This window comes from Littorina saxatilis, linkage group LG4 (assembly GCF_037325665.1).
Source record: "Littorina saxatilis isolate snail1 linkage group LG4, US_GU_Lsax_2.0, whole genome shotgun sequence".
In the NCBI taxonomy this organism is placed as follows: domain Eukaryota; kingdom Metazoa; phylum Mollusca; class Gastropoda; order Littorinimorpha; family Littorinidae; genus Littorina; species Littorina saxatilis.
In genome coordinates, this window is record NC_090248.1 from 38,934,191 (window position 1) to 38,952,390 (window position 18,200).

Genomic DNA, 18,200 nt, shown 5'->3' on the forward strand with positions numbered 1-18,200 from the left:
CAATGTAAGCATATCCTTGGGTACGGATTGAAATATTCTATGTGCATGCATGGTTGCAATAGAATTATTATTTTGTTCATACTAATTATGAGAAAAACAATGATCAAGCGAAATTTTGTTCATACAAATCATAAACAAGTCGCAATGCGAAATTTACTACATTTAGTCAAGCTGTCGAACTCACGGAATGAAACTGAATGCACTGCATTTTTTTTTACCAAGACAATTATCTTCGTCAATCCCCGAGAGAAGGAAATCGCTCACCTCCCACGTGCAAAACGCCGTGAAATTGACAAACCAGAATATCGTGGTAGCGTATTGCGCCAAGCAGGAAAGCGCGCTTTTCTGTATTCTTGTTAACTTTCTGAGCTTGTTTTAAATACAACATATCATATCTATGTTTTTGGAATCAGAAAATAATAAAGAATACGATGAAATGATTTTTGGATCGATTTCTTAAATTTTAATCGTAGTACTAATTAATATATTTTCGTTAATTGTGATCACATTTTAAGAGTAAACATGACACATGTATATATTTTTAGATTGAGAATTTGATGAAGAATACGATGCAATAAATGTTAAATCTGGTTGCAAAAATTCGATTTTAATGACAACTTTAATGACCAAACTCATAAATTAATTTTAAAGCCTCCAAACTGAAATGCAATACCAAAGTCCGGGCATCGTCGAAGATTACTTGACCCAAATTTCAACGAATTTTGTTAAACATTTTAGCGTGACAGTGCCGCCTCAACTTTCACAAAAAGCCGGATATGACGTCATCAAAGACATTTGTCGAAAAAATGAAAAAAAAGTCTGGGGAAATTATACCCAGGAACTTTCATGTGAAATTTCATGAAGATCGGTCCAGTACTTTGCTCTGAATCGCTCAAGCTCTACACATACATACATACATACATACATACATACATACATACATACATACATACATACACACACACACAGACCCTCATTCTCGATTCCCGGTCAACGTTAAAACATTAGTCAAAACTTGACTAAATGTAACAAAAATAGTCAAGCGAAAATTTTGTTGAAACAAATCATGAAAAAAACTAGTCAAGCGAAGAGCCAAAAGGGCTAGTCTGTGCCGTTGTATATTGATCTGGACTTTGATTTAAAACTGTCCGCGTGTTCATTAAATTGTATATGTACTGGACTCCACGTCCTCGTAGCTCTGAAATCTGCCGCAGGCTCTGTTGTCCTGTTTCACAATAGATTTTGTACGTGGAAATGAGTGGCCCAAATGAATCATAAAGAAAAGGATATCACGAACCATGATGACAAAGGTTTTCCTCATTTTATTTCGGCACACATGTGATAGATGCATATGTGACATCGCTGTATTTGTTTATATCCTTCATCGCGGATCTTTGTATTGCAAGCATTTCACAATGCAGAGTATAGCATAATATACAATCCTTGACACGCTCTGATTCCGCTATGCCGTACTTTTTTGTTGTACATAATCCTGGCTTACCCCTGTTGTAGAGCAAAGTCATGTACGTAGTGTAGCTACCGACTTTCCAGTTGATTTGGAGCTACGGAAAACTACCGGAAAACGGACTGTGGAAGATATTATGAAATTTGCACTCGGCTTTTGTTTGCCAACTCTTTGTTAGTCTTGTTCTCTCTTTCCTGGCTCAGTCTGTTGCTAGTCTGGCTGCCTTTCTGTCTGTTTGTCTGTGTGTCTGTCTCTCATGCGGTAAAACGGACTAACATACAGACAGACAGACGGACAGACACACACACACACGCGCACACACACACACACACACACACACACACACACACACACAACACACACACACATACAAACACACACACAACACACACACATACACAAACACAAACAAACACACACACACAACACACACACACAAACAAACACACACACACACACACACACACACACACACACACACGCGCTCGCCTGCAGTAGATCAGATAAATTATCATCAGCATTAATACTGTGCATGTAGTTGTTGTTGTTGTTGTTGTTGTTGTTGTTGTTGTTGTTGTTGTTGTTATTGCTGCTGTTTATGATTCTGTTGCTGTTGTTTTGTCAGTGTGCTGCTGCCTTTGATGCTGCTGATGATGATGCTGATGATGAACATCATGATGATAACGTGATCTGTATTGTGGAGGGGGTGGGGGGGTGTCAAGGCAGTTATTTCGAGTCCAAACATTTGCAATGCTTCACTTCTGTGTCGAAATAATCAACATCAACATAAAACCAGTTGTAAAATTGAGAGCAGAAATGAATCACACAGAACACAATTTCAACACACCCCAGGAGAATGTCACATGACCTGAGAAGTAACGCAATTGAGTATACGTCAAGTACGCGGCTAAATGAGGCAACCCCAAGCTATTTTTAGCTACGGACTCCAAAACCATGACCTTCAGTGACGTAGCTAGCAAAGGGAAAGGAACCGCGCGCGAGGTGAAACTGACAAAGATATGAAAGAGAACCCCACGAAATCGATACGGCCTAGTCTTTCAATCCTCTGAGAGCTGGCGACATAGCAAACACAGCACCGCTATACGGTGACACACATGTTCACACGCACGCGCGAATACACACGGAAACAACTCGAAGCGATAAAAAGAGCTAGCGCATTCGCAGAGTGACATTACTTACGTTGGTGACCAAGTGACAGCTACCGTTGGACAGGTAAGACGACATTAATTTTTATTTTCCCTTCTGCGATGTCTTGATCTCATTTCGTGTGTGTGAGAGATTTATTTGGCGATGAATATATGCATGGAGTGTACTATATTGTGCTGTGTAATGTAGGCCTATAGGCCGCGTGTTAAGGTTTGTTCGTGGTGTCTGATTGCATTTTAGAGTGTGAGAGTGTACGCTTAGGGCTGTTTTTAATTAAAAGGGCTGTTTTTGTCTTGTTGTTTTGGACTGAAAAAATATGCATGCATGAAGCTGAATCAAGGCAACAACAACAAAAGTGGTTGGTACATCTGCAGACCATTAATATGCACACACATTTAGTAGTACACACACACACACACACACACACACACACACACACACACACACACACACACACACACAAACATATAAACACACACACACACACACACACACACACACACATACACACACAACCCAATACGTTAGTCGCCTACATGTATGTCTCTTGTTATTTATCAGAGAAGTAGCAGCTTGTTCATGCTCGTGCTTCCAATTTCATTATAAATTGGACCTGCAGCTTTTTCGAATATTTTTAATCTCTGTTTTCTTTTCTGATGCAAGTGTCATTCAAATAAGACAGTTCGTGCATATGATTTCGGGATTATATCCACGACTGTTTGAGAAAACACTCACTCCGGAGAGTGATAGCAAACAAATGTTAGAAGATAACAAGTTCAAAAAGTAAAACCGAATAATTAGCTGAAAGGCACAGGCTTTCTTTAGTAACGGATCATGTCCACCGTCTCAGATATTCTTTCCAGGCTTTCACATTTGAAAAATGAATATTTCCATCGGGACACATACCAAAAATCAACATCCTGGCTGCTTCCTGTATACAGTAGATCTACTAGTGGGAACTTTATTTTGTTTCTTTTTTTTCAGTCTATATAATTCTTCTCTCTCTCCATGCGCGCGGGCGTGTGTGTGTGTGTGTGTGTGTGTGTGTGTGTGTGTGTGTGTGTGTGTGTGTGTGTGTGTGTATGTGTGTGTGTGTGTGTGTGTGTGTGTGTGTGTGTGTGTGTTTCCCGTGAGTGACTTCTTCTTTGTTCTTCGTTTTTGCTTTACATCAATTTTTTTGCAAATGTACACAGGTGTCAATCAATTCATTAAAAACAAAAAGATTAAAAAGATTTCCACTTTGCACAGAAAGCAACCAGACTGTAGATCGACATTGGTATGTGTTCAAGTGGATGCCAGCATAGATACGATTTTGGGTAATGTTGAACTTTAGCGTGTTAAATTCATAGCTCAGAATCCAATGGCATTCTTTACTTATCAAGCAAAGAACATTATTTTGTCGTGAAATTAATTGACGGATTGAGCTCCAAACTTGAGCATAATTAATTAATGTGGTTGTTTGATCGACGAAAATGACGCGAAAATGCGTATGTTGTCAACCAAGGGACATCACTTTCACGGCAGAGTTGCCTCCCCTGTCGGCTTACTCGGATAATTCCTTCTTTGACGCATGTAAACGAAATCATTTGTACAGTTCATTCAGTGACTTCAAAGGAATCTAAAAGGACTTGTTATTCTTACAAGTGCAGGTTCTGCAAACTTGGAGGCTTAAATGCCTCTGATTTATGAGTTATGAATTGAACACGGGCGCAGTGGCGTGGTGGTAATACGTCGGCCTCCTAATCGCGAGGTCGTGAGTTCGAATCCCGGTCGCTGACGCCTGGTGGGTTAAGAGTGGAGATTTTTCCGATCTCCCAGGTCAACTTATGTGCAGACCTGCTAGTGACTTAACCCCCTTCGTGTATACACGCAAGCACAAGACCAAGTGCGCACGGAAAAGATCCTGTAATCCATGTCAGAGTTCGGTGGGTTATGGAAACACGAAAATACCCAGCATGCCTACTCAACGAAAGCTGAGTGAAGCTGACTATGCTCTGAGAGTATAGTTTGGGGAACCCAAATGGGCAAACGAGCTCACACGTAACCAGAAAATCCTGGAACGCTGAAGAAGAAGAAGAAGAAGAAGAACACACTAAAGTTCAACATTACCCGTTTTTATGTGAAATAAGTGAAGACAAGGCAGATGAAACACAGGCCACACAATTAACATACAAGCAAAAAACAACAGAGTCAATGTGTAGTGTTGGCGCAGTAGGCCACACAATTAACATACAAGCAACAAACAACAGAGTCAATGTGTAGTGTTGGCGCAGTAGGCCACACAATTAACATACAAGCAAAAAACAAGAGAGTCAATGTGTAGTGTTGGCGCAGTAGGCCACACAATTAACATACAAGCAAAAAACAAGAGAGTCAATGTGTAGTGTTGGCGCAGTAGGCCACACAATTAACATACAAGCAAAAAACAAGAGAGTCAATGTGTAGTGTTGGCGCAGTAGGCCACACAATTAACATACAAGCAAAAAACAACAGAGTCAATGTGTAGTGTTGGCGCAGTAGGCCACACAATTAACATACAAGCAACAAACAACAGAGTCAATGTGTAGTGTTGGCGCAGTAGGCCACACAATTAACATACAAGCAAAAAACAACAGAGTCAATGTGTAGTGTTGGCGCAGTAGGCCACACAATTAACATACAAGCAAAAAACAAGAGAGTCAATGTGTAGTGTTGGCGCAGTAGGCCACACAATTAACATACAAGCAACAAACAACAGAGTCAATGTGTAGTGTTGGCGCAGTAGGCCACACAATTAACATACAAGCAACAAACAACAGAGTCAATGTGTAGTGTTGGCGCAGTAGGCCACACAATTAACATACAAGCAAAAAACAACAGAGTCAATGTGTAGTGTTGGCGCAGTAGGCCACACAATTAACATACAAGCAAAAAACAACAGAGTCAATGTGTAGTGTTGGCGCAGTAGGCCACACAATTAACATACAAGCAAAAAACAAGAGAGTCAATGTGTAGTGTTGGCGAAGTAGGCCACACAATTAACATACAAGCAAAAAACAACAGAGTCAATGTGTAGTGTTGGCGCAGTAGGCCACACAATTAACATACAAGCAACAAACAACAGAGTCAATGTGTAGTGTTGGCGCAGTAGGCCACACAATTAACATACAAGCAAAAAACAACAGAGTCAATGTGTAGTGTTGGCGCAGTAGGCCACACAATTAACATACAAGCAAAAAACAACAGAGTCAATGTGTAATGTTGGCGCAGTAGGCCACACAATTAACATACAAGCAAAAAACAACAGAGTCAATGTGTAGTGTTGGCGCAGTAGGCCACACTCACAAGACTTGTTGTGCATATGGCCGTTTACCGGAGAAGAAGTGTAGCTTAAAAATAATACACTGAAAGGCAGACCTTTCGCGCCAACAGCTCTTTTTTCAGTCTGAACTCAGATTTTCAAAAGGCTAAACTTTTGTTCTTCTCCTACCCCGTTGTTCACGGAGCTACCTGGAATATGTGTGCCATATAAAGAGCTGCCAAGAGCAAGGCCTTGACACCATTAAAACCCATACAAGAATAACCAGTGTTTACATATTTGCCTTTGGATTATCACTTCTGTAAACGTAACGAAAAGAATCGAAAAAAACTGAATGTGAGCTGTCATGTTTACATATCAAGGCATTCGATTCTCGCGGCAGGGTTTTAATAAAATAACAGGCATACACGAAAACCGTCTCAATTCATACCTGCCTTGGCAGCACCACCTCTGTCTGTAAACGTGCGTGACGAAAGTGAACATTCAGTTGAATATATTAAGCTGTCGTGTTTACCTTCCAAGGTTTCAATTGTCAGAAAGCCAGACAAGAATAAACAGGGATTTGCTGTCTGTGTTACATGCTCTAAGAGGACTGGATTGGCGATTCATGGTGATAAAGTACTTTTGAATATTAATTTGTTCGTGTAAACTCATACTTTACTTATTTTTACCGCCAACGGAAAATATCTCGGCATACACAACCGATGTTTGTTGTTCGTTAGCCCGTGCCATAAGTGTGTACAAATGCAGCAGCTGATGTAGCTATTAAAGTATAGGCCTACAGCTTTAGTATACAGCTTTTCAATTATCTTCATGATGGTAACGTACTGTTAACTATCTTTTTTCGTGTAAACTCACACTCTGCATTTTCTATTACTGCCACTGGAAAATGACTGGAGTAACGATGTTTGCTGTTCACTAGTCCATGTTGTTTTCGTGCACGCGCGTGTGTGTATATGTGTATCTGTGTTTGTGTGTGTGTATGTGTGTGTGTGTGTGTGTGTGTGTGTGTGTGTGTGTGTGTTTGTGTGTGTGCATAGTGTGTGTGTGTCTGTCTGTCTGTGTGTCTGTGTATGTGTGCGGTGTGTCTGTGTGTCCGTGTGTGTGCGTTTCCCATAGGTGACTGTTTAAGGAATATTCGGATACTTGTTAATGCAATTCTAAATTAATTTCTAAGTAAATGTGATGTATTGTGTGTTTTCAACCTCCTACCACAATTTTCCTTGTTTTCCTAATGACAGTTAAAGGCAGAGTAAGCCTCCCGTAAACCATCACAGATACGGTCAGGCTTTTACACACAGTACAAACACCCTTTCATTTAAACACTCACCAATTGAGAACATCCTAGGTGCCCTCCGTAAAGAGCGAACAATTTTCAAAGAATTTATTTTTGCGTGGTTTATCTTACCCCTGAGCCATCGTGAACCCGTGTGATCCAGTTTTCCTTTTTCACAATGCAGTCGTCAGTTAGTCATGAATGCGACTCGATGTGAGCTTATCTACAATAGCACGTTTTTTATGCACGAAACAACGGCTGTGGTTCACAAGAACTCTAGCGATGGCTTTTGACTGTTGAGAGGAACGGCGATTTGCACTGATAAACCTTCGTCTGCTACGACCCTTGCGTGACCCTGCTTCCGGGCTTTTCTTTTTTTTAAACTTTCACAACTTCGAATTGTTCTGATCTTGTCTTGATGAAAAACGAATTCTTTTATAAATAAATAAAGAATGTTTGTGTAACAAGCTGTCAATTTATTATTTAGATTTTAAAAGTTAGGTCTAGCGCAAAAACGAGGCGCCGTTGTTGTTAACGAACAAGTCTACGAAAATAAATTCTTTGAAAATGTCTCACGCTCGACAGAAAGCAGCCAGGATGTTCCCGTTCGGTGAGCGTTCAAATGGAAGTATGCTTGTACTGTATTTAGACGCTCGGGGAGCTCTGTGATGGTTTACGGGAGGCTTACTGTGCCTTTAAATCGTGAGTCTTGAGTCTACTGTAATTACATCCTCATACAGCAGCTGTGCAGTAAATCCAGGTATGCAGCGATGATAGTTTTAGGTTGCACTAGACCTTTTATTGACCAATATCAGTTTACCTAGCCAGCCGATTGAGCCGCATAACATATATAGATAAATCGTTTATTTCAACAATTTGTGCCGGCTGGTCGGATTTCCTTGACTGAGGCAACAGACAGCTTGTACCATAACAGAATTTCTTAGGCCAAGTCGATGTATAGATCAGTTTATTCAACAGTTTGTGCCCAGCTGTGTGCTTTTCTTGGCCTAAGTTGCCACGGAATCGAAAAACAAGAAAGGTTAGATAATGCGGTAACGTTTGATTTTGGACACAATGAAACATTAACATGTACTTGGAGCTTATTGTCTTTGTAGTGGACACGTGATACTGACATAATGAAAAAAACTTAGCTCAGTAAGTGTTCACTTCTCTACCATTGTATACACAAGAACAAAAAGTACAGAACAAACACTTTATTATCTGGTTAAACACACACACACACACACACACAGACACACACACACACACACACACACACTAACATACATACACACACACACACACACACACACACAAACACACACACACATACAAACACACACAAACACACACAAAGCTTCCTTTAAAGGTACTGAACTTGTCAAATCCAGGTGCACGGAGCCCCTGGGGCTTTTAGTCATACCTCAGGCAGCTATCCGTTAGAAGAACTACCAAGTTTCATTGACTTGCACCCAAAGAGTCAAGAACTGCGATTTTTTTACGAATTAATTTCGTACTCGGACCCGGCTGGTCTTGACCTATTTTTGGATCTAAATTTAGATCAGGTAGATCACCACATCATGCACAAAAAAGACACGTCACTAGCAAACTATGTCAGACGTCATCATGAGTTTGTGTAAAACAAAATGGAGGCCGGAATCACTCAGTTGAATCGAACTCCGACCAAACACTAGGTTAATTTATGCACTCGCGTGAACAAGAAACTGTCGAGCTTCACAGATGTCGTCGTTGGGTAGTTTTGGGTTTGTTTTACTACCATAGAAGGATTTTTGAACTGTAAATGCACTCAGCTGCAACAAAAACGCAAAACGAAGGCTGTGAGCTGCACTGTGCCTTTAAAAATAAAAGGAGTATTTTCCACACCACAACTATGCGACACCATTAGTTCAACTGAATGACCTAATTCTATAATATCGTAGTTTGTCGACAAAGAGCGATCGAGGCCCTTCAACTTCAAGATAAGTGCATGCACAGCTGATGCAAAATAAACGATTTTGAATGAATGTGTTTACAATTGTATTTAGGTTACTTTCGCAGCTGCCTTGTGTGTAAACCCTACTGTTATCAGTTGAGCGGAATGTGCGTCACTTCATAACTCACTCCGAACTTGTTTTTGTTCAGCAGAACATTGCCTTTTCTAATTAAAGTGCATTATGTTATTATTCCATTTATACAAGGTACAAAAGGCAGAATACGTACATTTTCCTATCTGCTTTGTAAACTGCTAGCCTACGGGGATGAGGGTTCTTTTCGGGGATTTGTCCCTTAATAATGAATACATGTTTGTTTGCTCGTTCGTTCGTTCGTTCGTTCGTTCGTTTGATCGATCGTTCGTTTGTTCGTGTAATTGTTTGTTTGTGTTTTTGTTGTCTGTTTGTTTGGTTGGTTGATTGGTTGGTTGTCTCGTGTAAATCTGTCTGTTCTTGAATTTTCCATTGAAAATACCCCTCGACTTGACTGGAAAAAAACACAGTCGAAAGATTCTGTTCTGGGGTTAAAATCGTAAGTGGAAAAGAGAATGCCCGTCACTTAGAACATAGACCAAACTAAGATCACACCAGCAATAGTCCACAACTTAGTATTGCATCATTGTGTCAACGATGCTTCACGTCCTCTCGGCTATTGCTAAGGGGGAAGTTTTTTGACGATAAGCGGTATTATAACTCTAAATATGACAAGACACAGATAGTCAGGCAGGGGTTGTGACATCTGAATTCGCCCGAAAGGCGCCGGGAAAATGGTGTTAACGGGCTAATGGCAGTCAATAGCTCGCCAGCTGTTACAGGTGTCGCACAGTGTCAGTTCGCGCTTTCCACGGTGCTCTTTCACTGTCTTTGTGATATCAGCGTGGCTTAACCAACTATAAATAAAAAATAAATAATAAAAAAAATAATAAAAAAATCCTGGCGATATTATCATTTTCTTCGATTTCTGGGCTTTTAGTGTCTACGTATTGTGTAGTACAGCTGTGTGAATTATCTTAAATGTGTCTACTTGGTGCAGTCGAACCTGCCCTGGAGACCACCTGTCCATAAAGACCACCTGTCCATAAAGACCACCTGCCCATAAAGACCACCTGTCCATAACGACCACCTGTCCATAAAGACCACCTGCCCATAAAGACCACCTGTCCATAAAGACCACCTGTCCATAAAGACCACCTGCCCATAAAGACCACCTGTTCATAAAGACCACCTGCCCATTAAGACCACCCAAATAAAAGGATCCCCCACGGTTTTTACGACTATATAAATCACCTGTCTGAAGAGACCACCTGTCTAAAGAGACAACTTTTGCTCAGTCCCAATCGAGATGTACTGTTTTGGGTTAAACAGTGGGTGTTTTTCTTTTAGGCTACATTATATTTATTACATTATATTTTTTCAATACTTTTTTCTCTCTCCCCCTCCCCCTCCCCCCCCCCCCCCCCCCCCCCCCAATTATAGTGATGAGTCATCATCAACTGTCGAAAAATCAGAGCAGCAGATTTCAACCATGATAGCATGCAATTAGTCAAATATGTGTCATACTCTCTCTGATTCGGGTGTGTATTATGAAGCGGAGAAATGATAAATAGATTCAGGCAATAACAGTACAAACTGAATCATCACTATTTAAGGAAATCTCAATACAAACTTTTGCGTTAAAACTGTATGGGGTTTCAATCGTTTCACACCAAAGCGTCTGATTGTATGGCTAGTACAATCTTAATGTAACAGCGCCGAGTTGTGACAATGTTATTAGTATTTAGAGTGGTTTGTACTACTTTGATATAAGACTTTCTTGAACACAGATTGTTGTTAACATTTTCTAAACAGGAAAAAAAGCAATAACAGTACAAACTTAATCAACCATGATATCATGCAATTAGTAAAATATGGGTCATACTCTCTCTGATTCAACACTCGATTAGATAAAGCACAAAGCCTGGTGTGTATTATAAAGCGGAGAAATGATAAATAGATTCAGGCAATAACAGTACAAACTTAACCATCACTAGCCTAATTAAAGGAATCTCAATACAAACTTTTGTGTTAAAATTGAATAGCGTTTCATATCAATCTTTTTACACTAACTCGTCTGATTGTATGGCTGGTCCACACCTATAACAGCGCCGAGTTAAGACCACGTAGTGTTTTGAACCCTTATGACATAAGACATATGTCACTTTGTGGAAGGGTCATACATCGACGGAAGTTTATGTCCACCAACTATGAAGTGGTTCGGTCAACAGATGTGGAAGTTAATACAAATTTGTGTGAGTTGCATTATTTTTGGGTCACCCTGTACTTGTTCTTTTAATAAACGGCCTCATCATAAAGATCTGCCTACTTTTTATGACGGGTATTATAGTTGCCTCAGTGGCTAAACAAACATTCTACAGGATGAATAAACAAGTCGCGTAAGGCGAAAATACAATATTTAGTCAAGTAGCTGTCGAACTCACAGAATAAAACTGAACGCAATGCAACGCAGCAAGACCGTATACTCGTAGCATCGTCACTCCACCGCCCGTGGCAAAGGCAGTGCCCGTGGAATTGACAAGAAGAGCGGGGTATTCGTTGCGCTGAGAAGGATAGCACGCTTTTCTGTACCTCTCTTCGTTTTAACTTTCTGAGCGTGTTTTTAATCCAAACATATCATATCTATATATTTTTGGAATCAGGAACCGACAAGGAATAAGATGAAAGTGTTTTTAAATTGATTTCGAAAAAAAAATTTGATAATATTTTTTATATATTTAATTTTCAGAGCTTGTTTTTAATCCGAATATAACATATGTATATGTTTTTGGAATCAGCAAATGATGGAAAATAAGATAAACGTAAATTTGGATCGTTTTATAAATTTTTATTTTTTTTACAATTTTCAGATTTTTAATGACCAAAGTCATTAATTAATTTTTAAGCCACCAAGCTGAAATGCAATACCGAACCCCGGGCTTCGTCGAAGATTACTTGAGCAAAATTTCAACCAATTTGGTTGAAAAATGAGGGCGTGACAGTGCCGCCTCAACTTTCACGAAAAGCCGGATATGACGTCATCAAAGACATTTATCAAAAAAATGAAAAAAACGTTCGGGGATTTCATACCCAGGAACTCTCATGTCAAATTTCATAAAGATCGGTCCAGTAGTTTGGTCTGAATCGCTCTACACACACACACACACACACAGACACACAGACACACACACACACACACACACACGCACACACGCACATACACCACGACCCTCGTTTCGATTCCCCCTCGATGTTAAAATATTTAGTCAAAACTTGACTAAATATAAAAATGAAAAATTAAAATTAAAAAAAATTAAAAAATATGACATAAGGCCGTCCTTGAACAATACATTGTTGTTGACATTGTTTTTAAACCAGGAAAATCAAATCGTGACAAATACGAAACAAGATCCATGTATCCTAGATCCTAGTTTCTAGGCAAGGATAAACGTGCACCAGCGAATAAAGCTTTATTTTATTTTATTTTATTTTTGATGATGGGATAATTTCCAAGATTATGGTTTAGCTCGAACGTTGACATACTGGGTTTCGCCGAAAAGAAAGATTATGTTTCGTCTTCCTGATGGTTTAGTAAGGAAAATCAACTTCTGTTTTGTTGCCAAATGTAGGTCGCAGAAGGATAACTATTCTATCATTTTTAGAGGTAAAACAGTAAGGGTTAACCTGGTACCCTGACCTACTTCGTTTAAAAAAGATAAAGTGGTTTTTTTTGGTTTTTTTTTTTTTTTTTTGGGGGGGGGGTTTCCTCCACGATACTCTGTCACCTAGCAAGCCATTACTCCAGAATGAGTTTGGGTCGCGTCGTGCAATTACCATAGGAACGGTGCTTAAAGGCAGAGTAAGCCTCCCGTAAACCATCACAGATACGGTCAGGCTTTTACACACAGTACAAACACCATTTCATTTAAACACTCACCAATTGAGAACATCCTAGGTGCCCTCCGTAAAGAGCGAACAATTTTCAAAGAATTTATTTTTGCGTGGTTTATCTTACCCCTGAGCCATCGTGAACCCGTGTGATCCAGTTTTCCCTTTTTACAATGCAGTCGTCATAGTAAGTCATTTGAATGCGACTCGACGTGAGCTTATCTTCAATAGCACGTTTTTTTTATGCACGAAACAACGGCTGTGGTTCACAAGAACTCTACTAGCGATGGCTTTTGACTGTTGAGAGGAACGGCGATTTGCACTGATAAACCGGCCGTCGTCTGCTACGACCCTTGCGTGACCCTGCTTCCGGGCTTTTCTTTTTTTAAACTTTCACAACTTCGAATTGTTCTGATCTTGTCTTGATGAAAAACGAATTCTTTTATGATTAAAGAATGTTTGTGTAACAAGCTGTCAATTTATTATTTAGATTTTAAAAGTTAGGTCTAGCGCAAAAACGAGGCGCCGTTGTTGTTAACGGAACAAGTCTACGAAAATAAATTCTTTGAAAATGTCTCACGCTCGACAGAAAGCAGCCAGGATGTTCCCGTTCGGTGAGCGTTCAAATGGAAGTATGCTTGTACTGTATTTAGACGCTCGGGGAGCTCTGTGATGGTTTACGGGAGGCTTACTGTGCCTTTAAACAAATCCCCGATGTACCGTTAGCTGATAGCCGGTTGTTGCTGTGTGAGGCATAACCCATTTTTCGCGAACATTGAAATAAAATCAATAAACAGTGTATAAAAAAAGACGTGGGTCCAAGCTATTTCATTTGCTTTAGAGAGTTTACGCGCATTTTTATTCCCAGTAATATCAACAACAACTCTATGCAATAGTCACAGGTCACTGCACTCAGCAGAGGATCAGGTTCGGTCCCTTGCCATTGGATTCTTTGTATATTTAATGTCCTTCACACTCAAGGGGTTTCATATCCGAGTCCTGTAGCATTATTGTTCGAGACTGTGTGAAAACATAACATAACACTCGTGACGTGCAACTGGAAAGTTGGACAATGTACAGTAATTGAAATATGTGTCATGGGTTGCGTTTTATGTTTTTAGAGTGTTGTGTACGAATGTGTCAAATCCAAAAACAAAGAGACTGCCAACGTTCCAAAATTCAGAATAAAAAAAGAAAGAAAGGTAGGTTGTTGGAACGTTTGTTATTGACAAAACAATACATTCACAAATATATCGACCAATTCAAATATAAAAACAATACATTCACAAATATATTCACAAATATATAAAAAATATATTCATTCGCTTGCGGCTTCGTGGCAGGCGGAAGAAAAATCAGCCAGATAAGTTTTCATTATTAATTGTTTGTCTGTGCACTTAAAAGACCGTTGGGTCGATATATTTGTGAATGTATTGTTTTGTTAATAACAAAACGTTCCAACAACATACCTTTCTTGTTTTTTTATTACGAATGTGTCGCAAGACGTCCTTTCATTTACAGTACAATAGTCAATGTGCGTGATTATGTGCTAAACAAAAAGCACAAAAAACAAGAAATTCCTCCGAGGTAGGAAAAACACCCCCGTTGGTCAAAGGGAAATAACCATTCTCACTGCCACCAACTGAGAAGGTTATTTCCCTTTGACCATTAATATGTGCCTCTATAAGTCCTTGTAGAATCTTAATCCACCAATAACTCCCTAAGCGTGTGTTTGACTGGTCCCAATTTTTGTAAGGACCGTCTCAGGAATGTATAGAACCTGTTCACCAAGTTTGGTGACGATCGGTCCGTTCATTCTTGAGATCTATATGCGAACACAAACACACACCCAAACAAACAAACAAACACATCGAGCGAAACCTATACACACCCCTATACCGGGGGTGTAATGAACACGGTTAGATAGGGTAGGGTAGCATTGTCCTGGGTCTGTGGTGCGTTTCACTGAGTGTGTGCAGACAAAACAAAACACTGAAAAGTTGGGGTAGAAAATGCTCTGTCGCGCGTTGCGGCTTCTGTTTGGCACAGAGCAAACATACCGGTCTGCTGTTTGCCGTTATTTTGCCCACCTTATTGAACAATGCTTTTACTGTTCATGTTCGCAGTTGTCCCTGGCGAAAGAAACATGTATAGCAGTGTGATTATAACTATCTTCATGCAACAATAACTGAGCTGTTTTCTAAACACAAATTAAGTAATGGTTTTTAGGTACAAATGTACTGGGAACACACAGTCACACTGCTGTTTTGTCTTTGGTTATTTATATCATTTATTTCGGCGAACGTAAATATAACAGCTTTCCTGTAAAACGTGAACGGCAGCACTTGAGTCGCAGTGAGCGTTGCAGGCGACAATGGTTCGAGAATTGAGATGATATACTGGGCGATCGGGCAATCATGAACGAGTAGGATATTGATTCACATTTCTGAGTAAATAACTTTTACCCCGTCTCCCACCATCAGCAGCAGCAGAACTTAAAGCAGCAACGACATCTCTATCTCTGTATGTGTGTCTTTCTGTCTGTCTGTCTGTCTGTCTGTCTGTCTGTCTCTCTCTCTGTCTCTCTCTCTCTCTCTTTCTCACACACACACACACACACACATATACACACACACACACACACACACACACACACACACACACACACACGATCGATCACGTATACACCCAGCGTGTAACGAGCATTGCAACAGTCTTTGCATCAATCTATCTTTTCAATTTTTAAACAAACTGGTATTATTTCCTCTTCCAGTTTCACTGAATTTCCGTGTCTGGTTACACAACCATCATGCTCACTGAAAAATACTGTTCCCCATCTGGCTGTGTTTGATACTGAGGGCTGTATTACACAAGCCGCGGATCTTCATTACGGAAATGTGCAAGGATGTAGCCATGAGGCACAACAGTACTGCCGTCATCACTGACTCAACAAAGTAATAAATATTTGTAGTGCCGATCACAAAGCGCGGAGTGAGGAGGGGGTGGGGTGGGTTTTTCGGAGGGTGGGGGGAGGGTTAATGGGGGTGGGAGGGTGGGGGGGTTTAGGTTGGTGTCCGTTTTTCTTCCCGTCCGTTTCCTTCCTTCCCCGTCCGTCCGTCAAATATGATTCGTCCTGTAACTCCGGAATTGTGGCAGCTTTTTAAAACACACAAAATTAAATTGGCTACACAGGTTTGACATCAAAAGGGGTAGACTCCTCTGATAATTAGCATTCTTTATGTGCTTCAAATGTTGCCGTTTTTCTGCTTGGCACTTGACTTGCAATTCCAGATCCAGTTTGGCAGGTCAAAAAGACTTTGGGTAGTTTTTCTCAATTTTTAAAAATTCATTTCAAAGGCCAAAGTCATTTTATTTCTACAAAGATACACAGGTTTTTTTCAAAAGGCCAAGGTCACCAGAAGAGTCAGGGACTTTCGTTTGCTTTATTGATGCCACTACTGTATTTATTGTAGGATAGAGAAAAACACAAACGTTCAAGATTTTTCAAAGGAAGACTCTTTCAACGGTATGTTGGGGCAAACTCATGTCGGTCGCCCCTTCGTTCGTCAGGTGAACTTGCCATAACATTCGAACAAATTACGCTTTTTAAATCAAAATCGGGTTGATGCTTCGTCATTTAGGAGGAATACATATTCAATGACTGCAAAAATAAGTTTTATTTAGATGATATATAGATATCTTATGCCCCGGTCTCACATCTACGAATGTCACCCGACTTTAGGTAGTCGGCTGGAAGTCGGAAGAGGTCGGAGAGTCCGTGAGAATTAGCAATTTTGTTTTTGAAAAGTCGGTTAGTTCGGAAGGCCCTCCAGACTGTTTTGAACATGTTCAAAACAGTCGGAAGAGCCTCCCGACTCAGAGGAATAGAACTTTGTCGGGTGGTTGTCGTAAGCGTGTCGGTTTAGTCGTAAGGCGATTCTGATTAGTCGTAACGGTAGTCGGAAGACTCGTAAGGGTGGTCGGATTTGTCGGTAGCATAGTGTCGTTCGGATTAGTCGTAATGGTGTCTGATTTGTCGTTAGGGCAGTCTGATTTGTCGTTAGGACAGTCGTTAGCTAGTCGGTTTAGTCGTTACACTGGTCGTGAGAGTCGGCTATTGTTCGGAAGTTTTTCAGCTAATAATCGGGCCTGTCGTAACTGCAGTCGGAATTGTCGTTACTGCAGTCGGAAGTGTCTGGACACATGTCGGATTTGTCGGCCCTAAAGTCGGGTGGTTGTCGTCTGCTTGTCGGCTACATGGTCGGATCAGTCGTAAGGACAGGTCGGGAGTGAAATTTGGAGCCGAATTTGCATCCGACACTTCCGACCTAGCCGACTTAACTATCCCCGACACTTCCGAAAAATCGTATATATGTGAGACCCAGGCATTAATGGGATACATTTTTTTAATCCAAGCCGTGTCACAGTGTTCTATACTGGCATATTATACAAAATGTACTTTGGAATGTGTTCATGGATTAGCCTGTGTTGTGTATACGTTTACTTTTTTGGTGCAAGCTGTACACTTTTCCAAGTATCAACTGCTTCTATGTGCAGTTTGTACTTTTTTAGCATGCGTAGCGAAATGATGTTAACAAAATCCAACAAAAGGGAGAAGGGAGAGTAATTAAAAGCAAAAAATCAAGAGATCGTGACACGTGACACAGAGATAGAGAGAAGAAATCTCGTGACAAAAAGCGAACTGCACCTTACTGGTGGCACGTGCTTATATATTCCGTGTTGATTGACAGACATAAAGAATCTAAGCGGATCACCGTTGCCTCACGCGCGGTGTGCGAGCATGTTTACACAGGGTCTTAGTTATAAATTATGTGCAACCAATAGACACAGAAAACGTGACTCTTGCTTTGTTTCCTCGTAAAAACTGTTGCCCTTATTTGTCGAGGTTTGTATGGGTAAAACCAAGCAGGCAGAATTTAAGGAAGTTTTCGCTGAGCTTCATCACGTTTGCAGTTTGTTGTGTATGGGGAACTGAAATAATGTGCTGTGTTTAGTTTCTCTGGGTTCATCTTCAAGGTATGTTGTGCAAGATTTATCTCTCTGTTTCTCTGTATTTCTTTC

General features: G+C 40.3%; 1 protein-coding gene across 2 annotated transcripts in view; it reads left to right on the forward strand.

The window, feature by feature from the left end:
* The first annotated feature begins 2,542 nt into the window (after positions 1 to 2,542).
* The window catches only part of LOC138964713 (gelsolin-like protein 2), a 42,978-nt gene continuing 27,320 nt past the window's right edge, over positions 2,543 to 18,200 (forward strand). Inside the window, exon 1 of one of the 2 annotated variants that reach the window (XM_070336741.1) lies at positions 2,543 to 2,698. The gene's annotated coding sequence lies outside the window, so the exon portion shown is untranslated. Of the gene's footprint in view, positions 2,699 to 18,006; positions 18,156 to 18,200 lie in introns of those variants that run through there. The other variant, XM_070336742.1, reaches the window with a different exon arrangement.